This window comes from Manacus candei, unplaced genomic scaffold (assembly GCF_025592945.1).
Source record: "Manacus candei isolate 608988 ecotype Guabito, Panama unplaced genomic scaffold, ASM2559294v1 h1tg000065l, whole genome shotgun sequence".
Lineage (NCBI taxonomy): Eukaryota > Metazoa > Chordata > Aves > Passeriformes > Pipridae > Manacus > Manacus candei.
The window spans coordinates 1,440,721-1,454,733 of NW_026138113.1; the positions used below are offsets into that span (position 1 = coordinate 1,440,721).

General features: G+C 46.1%; 1 protein-coding gene across 1 annotated transcript in view; it reads right to left on the reverse strand.

The window, feature by feature from the left end:
* ANKRD11 (ankyrin repeat domain containing 11) overlaps positions 1-14,013 on the reverse strand; it is a 135,195-nt gene that overhangs the window by 99,634 nt on the left and 21,548 nt on the right. The window contains exon 2 of the mRNA XM_051805929.1: positions 11,363-11,442. The gene's annotated coding sequence lies outside the window, so the exon portion shown is untranslated. The remainder of the gene's footprint in view (positions 1-11,362; positions 11,443-14,013) is intronic.

Genomic DNA, 14,013 nt, shown 5'->3' on the forward strand with positions numbered 1-14,013 from the left:
TGGAAGTGTCCAAGGCCAGGCTGGACGGGCCTTGGTGCAACCTGGTCTAGTAGAAGGTGTCCCTGCCCATGGCAGGGCATGGGATGAGATTGGCTTTAAGGTCCCTCCAAACCATTCCATTATTCCATGAATTAATGCCCCGGGATATGGCACAGAGAGCTGACACCACTCCAGAGCTCAAACATACAAACCCAGAAGTGTTTCTGTGTTTCAGAAGAGCTGGCCCCACCACCCACTCACGAGATGGCCATGGCAGTCAGGCCTGGCTGTGCCCTCTCCTCCTCCTCCTCAATCAGAATTTCAACAAAGGCTTCACCTGAGGCCAGCCTGGCACAGGGATTGTTGGCTTAAGGCTGTGACCCCACAAGAGGACACAGGCAGAGTGGGAGGGATGGGTGTAGCCTTCTGCTGTGTGCTCAGAAGGTGAAAGAGAAGCAATTCACATTAAAAAAAAGATAGTTTTAGGTCACTTCTCTATCATTTCAGCTGAATTAAAATGCAACATTTAAATTGCAGTGATTTCCATGTGCAATTTTAGCTACTGCACTAAGCTTCATATGAAAAGTTTAAAAAGAGGACTGGCTACAATAAAGTAAAAAAAAAAAAAAAATCATCAAACCTGACAAAAACCCACCAACATCATGAATATCTATATGAAATCACACAATCCTGAGTGCATGTTGAGATATATAGATATATGCACACTGACATTCTGCCTGGAATCATCCAGAGATCTTTTCTTCCCCATTTTTCAACCCCAAAAGGATTATTACCATTTCTTTCCAGACGAGACCTTCTGCCAACATTCTGGAGGGCTGAAATCCAAACCACACATAGTTCAACAACAGCAGAGTTGAACAAAAAGGAAAACTAGAGCTTTTTTTATTTTAATTATACCTTGTGAAAGTACAGCCGAGCAGGGGGGAAAAAGAAGTCCAAGTCATTGATTAATTCCAGAGTAATGAGGAAGGTTCATGGCACACTAAAATACCTATTTTACTAAGTTTATCAGATTTATCACCAGCCTTTAAATGGCTAAACTGGAGGTGGTTCTCCAGGAAAGCTCTCACTGCTGGAATTCTCACACTGCAATGCCTGAGAGTCCCCAAATTAATACTTTTACAGGCAAGGGTTTCATAACTGGGTCAAAGCAGGGGGGTGACGGCATAAATTCTGCCTCACCCAGCAGAAAAAGCCAGGATCAAGCTCCTTTCCCAGGGATCCCCGAGGTTTTAACAGGGACAAAAATTCCAACTTTGCAAAACAGCAAAATCCAGGCTCTTTCAACACCTTTTAATTGAAGCTGTGCCAGGACCGTGTCTGGAATTCTGATCCCACTTTCTCCTGAGCTGGAGCACAGCTTTGTGCTGGCAGCACCAGAAACAGGAGGTTTTCAGGAATAAAAACATCTAAATCTGCATCAAGGGGTAAAGCTACAAAGAATCCCAGCAGAAAAGAGACTGGAAAAGAGCAATTGGGAACTAGGTCTACTCTGAGGTATCTGATGGATCCTTAGTACTGAACATTCCCATGCTAAAGCCATGAACACTTATGGTTTTAACACAAACTGTCTCACTCCTTTGCCCAGGACACTCTGTCCTCCTTGTTTGTATCTGAGAGTTGTTCCAACAAAACGTATTTAGGAGTATAAAACAAATAGAGTCCAGGACTTTCTTCATTCCTCAGAGCTACTGTAAATTAAATATTAATATAGAAACTATTTCTGTGAGCAAAGGAAAGCTCGGTATGGGGAGATTTCTTTTTTCCCCCCGATGTCTCACTCACAAAAGTATTCACTTTAAAGTGACACCTGACTTTAAAGCCACTGTGTCCTCTGGGGCAGGAGCATCAGTGGGAGCACAGGATTCCAAAAGCAGCTGGACTTGCCTGTGTTCCTGGTAAAAACCATACAATTTGTCTGGTGACAGCACAGAAAATCACTGTATTGGAGGGTAATTTTAATCCCCTATTATAATTAATTCAGCATTACAAACCAGGAAGTCTCGGCCTACGGCAGTGTCCTGAAGGTATCCAACTTACAGACAGAAGTACCAAAAGAGACCACCAACGGGGGATCAAACCAGCAATTGATCACTTCACTGGCAGCTATTTTGGTGTGTAGACCAAAGCTGAGCTTTTTTTTTCCACATCATTTTGCTTCAGCACCCAGGGTGTTTGGGAATGCAAGGCTGAGGAATAACTCGGCTTGGGCCACAGCACTCTGCGGACACATCACTGGAATTCCATCCTGCTGTTATGCCCAGCTCACTGCTCCAGTTATCCAGCCTGAAGATCTAATTAAACTTCTTGCTCATCAGCACCTGAGCTCACTCAGGAGCGGCTCAGAGCTCGGTGCCATTTCTCAAGGAGGAAAAAAGGAGGTGAAGCAGCTCTGAAGGCTCCTGTGGGCAGAGACCATCCATCCACATTCCTCTCATGGAGTCACAGAACAGTTTGTGCTGGAAGGGATCTCAAAGCTCATTCCCTTCTACCCCCTGACAGGGGCAGGGACACCTTCCACTAGACCAGGTTGCTCTAAACCCCATCCAACTTGCCCTTGAACACTTCCAGGGATGGGGCAGCCACAGCTTCCCTGGACAACCTGTGCCAGGGCCTCAACACCTTCAGAGGGAAGAATTTCCTTCTAATATCTAATCTAAATCTCCCCTTCTTTCAGTTTAAAGCCATTCCTTCTTGTCTTGTCACTCCAGCCTTTGTCCAAAGTCCCTTTCCAGCTCCCCTGGAACCATTTTAGGCACTGGAAGGGGCTCTAAAGTCTCCCTGGAGCCTTCTCTTCTCCAGGCTGAACACTCCCAGCTCTTCCAGCCTGTCTCCAGAGCAGAAGGGCTCCAGACTTTGGATCAACTTGGTGGCCTCCTCTGGACTTGTTCCATCTGGACAGGTCCAAAGCGTCATGTGGGACTTGGATAAAAAACCCTCCTTGGGTCCCCATCCCACAATCCCTGCACAACATGGGAATCAGCCCCAAGGACAGTATCTGGCTACAGGAAATCCAAACTGCACTTCAACTGGAATTGTGGCTGACCTTGAAGTAGGGGACATTTAAAAATACATCTGCATGTGCACATAGAGCTGTGGGTATTTTAAATGCTTTCCTACCTCAGCAAGCTTGAGGTCAAGGGAATGAGGGAAGTTTCTCCAGTTTATATACTCGAGGGTTTGGGTAAATTCATATATTCAGGTTCTCCTTATTTTATAGCACTAAATAACCAAAAACTGCAAGGAGAAAGAGGAGAATTTAGCAAAGGAAGGAGAATTCAGGCAAAGCCCAGAGGAGCTGCTATGTCGCTACTACCAGTTGGTTTAGACAGAGATTTCCTTCAGACTGTTGTAAAAGCAGCATTAAAAACAAGAGGAAAAAAGGATTCAGGCCTGGGCAGCTGCTACATCCAGCTGCAGTCCCGACTGGTGACAGGAAAAGAATACATGATTATTTCTCCTCATTATTTGTTTTCATGTTTTTATTTTGTCCAATTATTGACTACCTGTTGCCATTTGATTTTGACTCCGTAGAACTTCCATGCAGCACTAAAACGGTGTAATTATGTTAATGAACATAATTTACAATACAATAACGAGTAGACTTAGTACCAGTCTCTGAGGTTATTCAAGATAATCATGGAATCATGAAATACCCTGAGCTGGAAGGGACCCAACAAGGATCACCCAGTCCAACTTTCCTCATGAGGAAGTTGTAGACAGGACTCAGGAGCAGACTTGGTTTATTCCTTTATCCTTAAACCCTTCCTTATACCTCTCCAAAGTTACAGCTCCAAAGCAAAACTCTCCGATCACCATTTTTCCTCTAACCTAAAATAAATTTCTATTTATTTCCTATATTTATTTCCTATATTATCTTCAACCCAAATGTGCATTTCTCTTACAACAGTTAATTCCAATTAAGAGAACATTGAAAGGCTTCCTGCAAAAAACAACTACAGGATATTGGCAAGACTACAAGAATGAGGTAAAAACTACTGAAGACAACAAAATAATTTTCTTCTGACTGTGCAACATAAAAAGAAAGTATATTTCTCATATGACACCCGTAATAAGTCTGGGTCCAGCAGAGAATAACCAGAGCTATTCAACGCTGACCTTTGAATCCTTGTACCGTTCAACAGCTGAAAAATTATATAAAAGGATAAAAATGGCCAAAATTAGAGAGCTCCTCCCGCCCTACCCATCCCTATCCACCAAACTGATCAGCTTCCCTCAGTTTTGCAGTTCCTCCAAATATTTCCCTACGTTCCCTTGCTGTCCATATCTGGCTGATCACTGAAGCTCTTCTCCATCCTGGGGGAGAGGCTGGAGGTGCCCACCTGAACACATCCAACACTGCCACTGCCATCCCATCTCTCACCAAACTGGTTGACAAGACTTCAGGAAATTCAGAATTAAGGTTAAATGTCAGCCAAGGAAACTCACAGGGAACATGCTCTGAAACCACCTGGCTCTGCCCCATGGAGTCTGAGCCTCCCTGTGAGGCACATGACAGCTTCTTAACTACAACTTTTCCTGAAAACCACTGCATCCTGAAAGCACTGACATTTTCTGAAGGGTACACCAGGAATTGATATTTTCACAGTATTGTACCCCAAGATGAGTCCAGACACACAGACTCCATCAAAATCCAAGTGTTGTTCTTTCGGATCAGACAGAACCCAACTTCTGCCATCAGTGGTGATTGCACCAATGGTGTGAAGCTGGGAAAACTGGACATTGCCTCAACAGAACCCCCAGGCATTTGCTCTGGAGTTTAGATAACCACCAAAATAAACATCTGGAAAACTGAACTCCAGTGACACAGTAAGGAAGAGAATAAAAACTCCAGTGAACATCCGGCCTCAGGCAGGAAAGTCATAGAATCCCAGGATGGTTTGGGTTGGGAGGGACCTTAAAGCTGAACTCATCCCACCCCCTGCCATGGGCAGGGACACCCTCCACTAGACCAGGTTGCTCAGGACCCCAAGTCCTTTTGTATTAAAGCATCATCACCACCTGTTGTGTGACAGCATCAAACTGAACCCCAGTCCCCAGGACCTGCTGTCCCAAGCACAGTTAATGTGATATCAATCCACCTTGATTCTGCAGCTTAAGCCTTGGAGTGAAATCCCAGCCTGGGAAAACTCAGGATAATATCACAGTGGTCTGTGTCTGTCCCACAATCAATGTTGTTTTCGGTGTTCCAGTGACTCCCACACAAGAACCACCAGCGCTGCCTCCCCCTCTGTCACCACCACCACGGCCATTCCACTTGGATTACTATTCACTAGGGCAAAAATAAACGAAAAATAAGAATCCATGACCAATTCTACTTGCAAAAGCAAACACAGCATCCATTCACAGTGGCGATTTCCTAAAATAACCCGTACACACCCCTGCTGTCCCTGCTCCTCCTGGAGCGCTTCACCCAGAAAGGTGAAGTTACACAAGCACATTCCTGGTTGATAAGGAGCCCTGAGCACTTAGTTCCCCAGAAATAGCTGCTGTGGTCCACAGTTATCCCTAATATCGATAACGACATGGATTTAAATTTCAAATAAATTCAGATGAAAGATTAAAGCAAGAACATCAGTTCCAGCACTGTGGAGATGCTTGTCTTCCATAATGAGGGAGCCCATAAAAATAACAAGGGAGAAGATTTACACCCAAGCTCCACCACAAAGAAAAAAAATAGGGAGTGAATTACTGATTTTTGCAGCTACTTAGTGGTAGGAACAGATGGTTCCAGGCAATAGTATTGACAACCTCAGAAGCTCCCACCCCCAAAGGTGAGCTGCTAAGTCTGTTCCAAATTCAAGAGTCAAAAGCATCGCAGCTGAGACGCCGCTCTCAGGAGAAGCGCCGAGGTTCAGCCAGTCCCACAGCCCCAGAAATGTGCTTCACTCACTGCTGCTCTGCCCCGGCCCTCTCCAAGGGCTGTGCCTTCCCAAAATGCCCCGAGGCAGCTCCTGCAGCCACCTGCCCGCTCCAGGGTAAGCTGGAGAGGTGGGGAAGGCAGACCACAGATGGAACAGCTCTGAGGTAAAGCAGAGCTGTCAGGGTTTGTCCACCAACCCAAAGCCACTTCTGAGGCCAAAGCCAGGCGTGCCAGCTTCCCAAAACACCCAGGCACAGGGAGTGCTTCCAGGAATTCCAGCCCCTGGGGGGCTCTGCCATGGGGAGCACAGCCAACAGCCCCTCACTCACTTCATGTCCACAATTTTCTGCAAAACACCCAAAAGCTCCCCTCTCTCAGTTCTTGTACATCTCCAGCAAAAGGAAACAATCAGCCCATCCAGTCACAACCCAAGATCAAAACACCCATTAAAACATTAACTTGTTAAAGACAATCCAGCCTTGGATTTCTGAAGAAGTCCAGCAAACCACCATAAAACAGGGATACCACACAGCACTGGAAAAACTGCTGAGCACCTCCCTGCTCATGTCAGACACTTGGGTAGCTCAGCCAAACCACCTTCCATACAAGGGTTCCATAAATTCACATACTCTGGATCACCTACTATTCTGCAGCTCCAAGCACAATTCCTACCTCACAGGGTGTCCAGCAGTCAGCATGTTCCCGTCAGACACTTGTAACCCCACTAAAGATGCCCAAGTCACTGATGCAGCTCCCTCAGCACTCCTGTGATATGAAACACAAAAAAACCCAAACTTTCCCCCACTTAAAGAACTCAGGGATTCAAACGTCAAAATCCCCAGGTTCACCAGCATCTACACAAAAGGGGAGGAAACTAGGACATTCCAAACTTCATTCCAGAAGTACAATGCTGAGCCTGGTCCTTCGGGGGCTCCTGGGGTGGGAACACCTCTTACTGCCAACTGCATCATTTGCACTCAATCACACCATGATGGACACCTTTGGAAAACAAGGGGTTTCAGCCATACTGTGTCACGCTGCCACTTCACTCCTCGTGACCTCCCAGCCAGTGTCACTTCCCCAGGGTGGGGACCAGAACTTTGAATAACAAGCTTCGGTGCTCCGTAAAATACGTGTAAATAAATAAACTCATCCAAACACTCCCCTCGCTCCCCAGGCCACAACCTGCCCCCAGCACTTTTACTTTCCCAAGAGGTCACACCCAGGAACGCCCTTGCACAACAATGGAAGCAGAACCGGCCTCTTACTCGCCAAAATACCTACAGATCCCTTCCTGAAATCCAGCCTCCCTGTGTCACCTGGGCTGGGTGGCTCAGGAATCTTCCTATGTGAAGTTACAGACTGGTAGTTACTGGAAATGATGATCCCTTGCATTGTCTATGTTATGAGCTTGTTTTAATGAACTTTTTCCTAAATACAACTGTGATTTTTAAGTGTACATTATGTTAATTGATATAAATCTACATATTCCTAACTCAAAACTGTACATTGTTCAGTGTAGGTTACATTAGTGGATATAAATGTACAAAATCCCAACTCCAAAGTAGATTTCTTTTAAAAATTAGGATTTTTGTGGTCGCAATACAGTCTTATTCTCAAAGAATAAGATTATTCCAAACTAAGTAGAGTCAAGGAAAAAAACCCCAACTATTTTCCTTCTTTTTAGGCAATTATTAGCATGGCTTTCTCTAGTTCAAAACACAAGAGGAAGGAGGACAAGGTTGTATTTGGTTGTGGGTTGGTCTCATCAATAACTCCCATCTGTGCTGCAGATACACTCGGAGCTGAATTACACCCAAGGAACAAGTCAAGCGAGACATTTTTCAAAGCAGCCCCTGCTCAGCTCAGGTCTGTTCATTAAGGTGCTGCATTGTGCTCCAGCTTGGCTTATTAGCAGTGGAAAGGTCAGAGAAAGTGAATTAATGGAAGTGCTGCGCTCTCCAACATCTGACATGCAAGAGAGGAGCCTCCCTACCTACACTTCTCCTGAAAGGTACGTTCAAATTGAGGGCATGTAGGTGGCACCTGCCAAAAGTGGCATGTGAATAACATTGGCAATTTAACAAATTCTGGGAAAATACAGAGAACTGTAAAAGCAGCAATTCAACCACTCAAAGCAAATGCTTGTGCTGAGATTACAGTTGAAAAAGCAGCTTTTTCACGGGGACAGGGGGAAGGATTTAAAGCTCTTTCCTGTAGGTCTCAGCAGGGTTTTGTGTCCAAAAACTCAAGGCCTGTTTGACACACAAAGAAGCCCAGACTCACAGTTAAGCCACCTCTACTTAACCTCTGCTGGCAGTGAAGATATAGCTTTAAAAATTAAATTTAGACTTTGTCACTTCAGTGCTGTCCAACAGAGCACAGCCTGGACACCCAGGTTTACTGCTCCCAAGGGCTGTGAAGACCCATCTGCCACACAGGTACGACAGTGTACAAGCATCATGGGATGCTCTCCAAACCCATCTCCCCTTCCCAGGTCGACCTAGGCATCAGCACAAACCCAAACTGGATCCTGTGAAACACTCCAGACAAACCTGCACCTGGAGAGCCACCCAGCTGCTTTACAGCACTCCCAAAATCTGTACTTTTTCAGGAGAAAGGGCTCCACAGCAAAAGTCAGCAAAGCCACAAACCACACAGCTCTACCTCTTTAATGCTCCATAGAATCATGGAATGGTTTGGGTTGGAAGGGACCTCAAAGCTCATCTTGTTCCACCCCTTCCATGGGCAGGGACACCTTCAACTATCCCAGGTTGCTCCAAGCCCCATCCAACCTGGCCTGGAACACTTCCAGGGATGGGGCAGCCACAGCTTCTCTGGGCAACCTGTGCCAGGGCCTCACCACCCTCACAGGGAAGAATTTCTTTCCAATATCTCATCTATCCCTGCCTTTAGGCACTGGAAGAGCCTTCCCCTCAGAATTATTAACATGGCACTAGTAATTCCACTAGTGCCATGGAATGGAGGGTGGCTTTCCCTCCATTCTCCAGGCCCTGCTTCATAACGCATCAGCTTCTCCCCCTGAAAGCCAATGTTCCCATATCCCAGGACCCCATGGAAAGCCACTCTCCTCAGCTCAGTGGTGACCAACATGCTAAAGAACAAAGACATGCTGGTGTTTTATTTTCTAACACCTCTCTCTAATCTGGAAGGGATAAGAACTGAAATACATGGAAAAAAGCCAGCAAGCTCATCAGAACACTTCTATGCAGAGAAATATCTTCCTGGTGGAATACTGAGCTCGATTCCCCTCAAAGCAGTAAAAATTGAGACCCATATACGAGCACATTTAAGAGCATTAATAGAAAAACATGGAGCATTTAAGTGAAGTCACGTTCCAGCTAAACAACGCTCCCATTATTGCAGCATCTGACTTTCCGAGGACAATTCAATCCTGGCAGCCTGGATTGTAATTGCTTTTCCACTACAGGCCTCAGCTTTACACTCGTGCCCTTCTCGGGAGGTCAGAGCACGGCTGCAGCTCGGAAAACAATTCTGCTCAGTGCTCCTCATTCATCCTTTTAATCCCACACCTGCATATTCATTAGGAACTCCCTGAAACACCACTGCCAAGGCCACCACTAAAGCTGCTGCCTGGAGAAAGCCTTGCCCCCCCTGCTTCCCTGTGAAGGTGTTGGGAACACACAGATCTCTCCAGCTGTTGGTGCTGGGGAGCAATTGAGTCACCAAACCCCAGGACAAGCCCAACGTGGTGCAGCCATTCCTGCTGCCAACAGGAAAAAGAAGATACCACTGCCCAGAAAACTGGCTGCCCCATCCCTGGAAGTGTCCAAGGCCAGGTTGGACGGGGCTTGGAGCAACCTGGTCTAGTGGAAAGTATCCCTCCCCACGGCAGGGGATGGAACGAGATGGGCTTTAAGGTCCTTCCAACCCAAACCTTTCTGTGGCTACGACAAATTTGGCTTGTTTTGAGTAAACCCTTCCAAACAAGGTCACTCAAATACACCTGAATATTGGGTAAGTTTTTGTTATCCTGCTTTTAAAAAGGCAGTTTGCATTCAAAAAGCCAAACACCATTTACTTCAAAACTCAGAATTAAACATCTTCGTCCCCACTTAGGAAATAAAACAGGCAGCAAACAGCAACCAGCCTGGTTTATCACTGATGTCAGGGCTGAGCCAGGTTTCTCAGGGCCCTGCCGAGCTTCCAGGAAGGATGAAGGAGCTCCTGCACACGCTGGGAAAAGGGCTCAAACCTGATACACTGTAATTACTTAACGGCCCAGGGAGAGTCACTGATGCCTGCTCTGCTTTGTTCCACTGTGAAAGGCTTCTCCTGCTATTAATATTCACCAGGGGAAGCTGAAATAACATCTTGTCTCCACCTGAATACCTTGCAATTATTATGGACACACTAAATACAATGATTTTTATTTTCCCTCCCTCAAAATCCAGGACAAAGGGCACCTTCCAGCCTGTAAAGGCACCTGACAGGGCAAGGCTGGACTTCCACATGGAGCAACTCTCCTTCACCAACAGCCTTCCTCGTGATGACAACAACTTCAACACAAATAATCCCACTGCAGCAGGAACCCAGAGGTCAGCCAAGGACCAGAGCCCCAAGGCAGGAGCCACACACTGGAGTTATACACTGGGAGCCTTCTCCATAGGATTCCTGGGCATGCTGGGGGTGACCTTGAACCCCTCCATGACATGCACCGCCCAGATGAGCTCACACAGCCTTTAATCAGCTCCCAGCACATCAAACCACCAGCACTGCAGAAACACCAGCCACAACAATCCAAAAAACCAGCCAGAACAACCCCCTGCCTCCAGCTCCATCCACACCACCGGGACTTCCAGGACAGCACCAGCCTCTACCATGAAACAGAGGCAAAAATCTCATTTTTCCCCCTAAACTGCACTCTACAACAGCCTGTTATTTCTACATCTGCTAATGCTCTCAAAAAGTTGAATCCTAACACTGAATCAAACTGTAGTCTCAGCAGATTGGGAGGTTTCTCTGCCCAAAATGAAACGTAGGTGCCATCTGTTTCAATTAGACTAATCACAAGGAAACATAACATTGGGAAACTAATAGACTTTGGGTTTTTTCAAGACATTTTGAAAGCAAAGAGAAAGAAAGAGGACCATGATATTATTTAATACTCAGCACCAACAACAACCTGCACAGTCTGCTGGGCAAACCTGTGCTGGAACTGCCCAGGCAGGAAATTTCACTTTTATTTCACTGAAGTCAGGGAAAAACTTGATATAATCAAAGTTGTCTAAAATTAAAAAGGCACCTCAGAACTACAGACAGCTCCTAAGATATTCCTGGTTAGGAATATCATCCCATGCAATTTGCAATTTTTACCTTCAAAGTTCAGAAAATAAAGACTTTTAAAAAAGGCAAAACCAAACACTCCAACAGGGACACGAGCACTTATTAGGGAATAAACCAGAATATTTAGATAGAAATAAAGTCAATATTTACCGATTCCATAGTTGAAAGCTCTTCTTAGCAGGACATATATTAAAATCCAACAGAGGTGTGTCCCAAAAACGCTGTGTAATCTGAAAAACAGAGGAATAGGTCCATTAGAAAATTAAACCAAGGGAATTTTATTCACAACACGCACGCTGGATTTGGGTACATGAAGGTTACCAAGTACAAACACTTGCCTAATCCAGAAATAAACTCCCTGATAACAAGTCTGCACAAACAGAGGAACACAAGGAATAGTGGAAGCTCAGCCGAGCATCCATCACATTCCATAACTTTCTGATAATAGATTAAAAAAAAAAAATCACTTGTCTCAAGGTTTCTGTGACCATCTGTGTGGTTTTAGAGCCAGTTTATTTACAAAAAAAGGTATGTCAGCTCCCGAACTGTGAGCAGCTCATGAACCAAAGACAGGCAGAGCCAGCATGAGCTCCCACGCCAGAAATTCACCTTCCCAAACAACTCACGGAATTACCCACAACACCACCACTCTCTTTCCAAGCACACCTTTGCTCTGAACAGCAGTGAATCCACTATGAACCTCCAACTTTATTTTCCAACCAGCTGTCATTGTACTTTCAAGGATATTTTTCCAGCTAAAAATTCCTGAAGTGAAATTTCCGACGCTGGGCAGGAACCAGCAGGAGCTCTCAGCACCCAAAGTGAAGGGGAATTACAGTCATTAACTGGCACATGAAAGGGTTGGCAGATTCCAAGCTCAAATCCTGCACTCCTCATGTTCCCAGGTCAGACGAGTCAGCCCAGGTTGCTCCATCCTGGAGGTCCCCCAGCTCTGCCCATGGCCCACCACCACGTCTGCTCACAAACAAATTCCCCCCCAGGCAGAACAACCCAGTCAGTTCCAGAGGATCCCCCAAGAGTCACAGTCATCCCCTGCAGAAGGGCTGAGTTTGGAATGGCACAGTTTTGTGGGAACCTGCACAAGTCACAGGAGAAAGGAAAAACCTGAACTACAAATAAGCCTGTTTGGGGACTGGTAGTGTGGAAGAACAGAGCTTGGACACAGCCACATGTAAAACACTGCCTTATCCCAGAAAAACCGGAGCTTCTGCTACACTTCCACAGAGAAACAGGTCAGGAAAGGAACTTTTTGCAAAGAAATAAGCTGCTGATGCACTGCAGGTCCAACTGCTAAAGCCCAGTTCCGGAGGAGAGCAGCAGTACCTGAGGCACTGGGAGCACTGGGCCTTCTCCAGTCCAACTGCAGGTACTCTGCCCCATACAAAGAGGTGAAAGGGTGAACTCCAAGCTCCACATCCTGCTCATGCCAAATTCCCCAAAATCCCACATCCCATCTCTAGACACTGCAAACCACACCGAGGGCACACAGTGACCAACCCCTGCTCCAGCTGACAGTGGGAAAATCTGGATTTCTCCCAAATTGCCCTTCCTTCTAAAAACAGAAGTGCTAAACCCCAATTTTTTACTCAAAAACTCACATATATAAAGTTACAAGTGGGGAACTACAAAGTACAAAACACTTCAGCTTTTGTTTGCTCCACTTCCAGCTGCCCCTTTCCAAGGGCTAAAGATTCCCCAACTCCAAGACCACCATAACTCCTTGGACCTCCCCGTGCTGATGGTCTTCCTCCTCTTCCTCCTCTCATACTCACTGAGAACACTCAGCTTCTTGTGTTCTTTCCCCAAATGCTCCCACAGAATCATTTAGGCTGGAAAAGACCTCTGAGATCATCGAGCCCAACCTTTAACCCAACACCACGTTGTCAACCACACCACGGCACTGAGCGCTCTCACATCCATGTTTTCACTGTGGGGATCCAACCACTGCTTTTAAACCTTGTTATATCTATTATTCCTCTTCCAAATTCCATCTGCACAACTTCCAGGCCCAGTTCCCTCACATCACGCTCTGGAGCCCGACACTTCTTTAAACAGCATCAGATTTAGCTCCCATAACGTTATCACACTGGGACTCGCCTTGCAGAGCAGGTGACAATTTTATACTTTATTGCTGCTCATCACCTTACAACTTCTGATTTAGCTGGATTTGGACATCTGTCTTCCAAGAATCACCCAGGAGGGACCCTAAGGCCAGCCAGGACAGACACACAGGGGAAGAGATAAGGAACCCCTGGAGAGCCTTGTTTGTTTTGGGAATCTTTCACTCCCCAACAAGAGCCAAAGGGAGGATGTCCAGATGAGCAACACAGCTGCATCCAGGGCAGAGCTGCTTCCAGCTGAGCCAAGGGAAGTCTTTGGAACCTCAGTGAAAAGGAGCAGGCCAATATAAACCCAAAAACCCAAAGGAACACATACGGGCACACAGTCCTGACTCAAATAAAGGAATCCTGTGGCAGGTAAACTTCTCCAGACAAGCAAAGAAAGTTTTTTGACATTTTTCTTTGAGAAGAGCAGGAGATACATGGCTACCTCATGGATTTCTCCGTGGCCAGGGAGTCCTGGAGCACTAAGGGATCCCCTGACACCAACTGCAGCCCTAGGGAGCACAATAATACTTGCACAGCAACTTTTCCAGCAGGATTCCCCTTCTCATTAGTGCTGCTTTGGGGCAAGAAGTTGTTTTTGGATTCAAAGTCAGACTTGCATCAATTCAGATTTTCTGGTGATCCAGAACTAAGCAGCGTAACAGGATTTCAGGA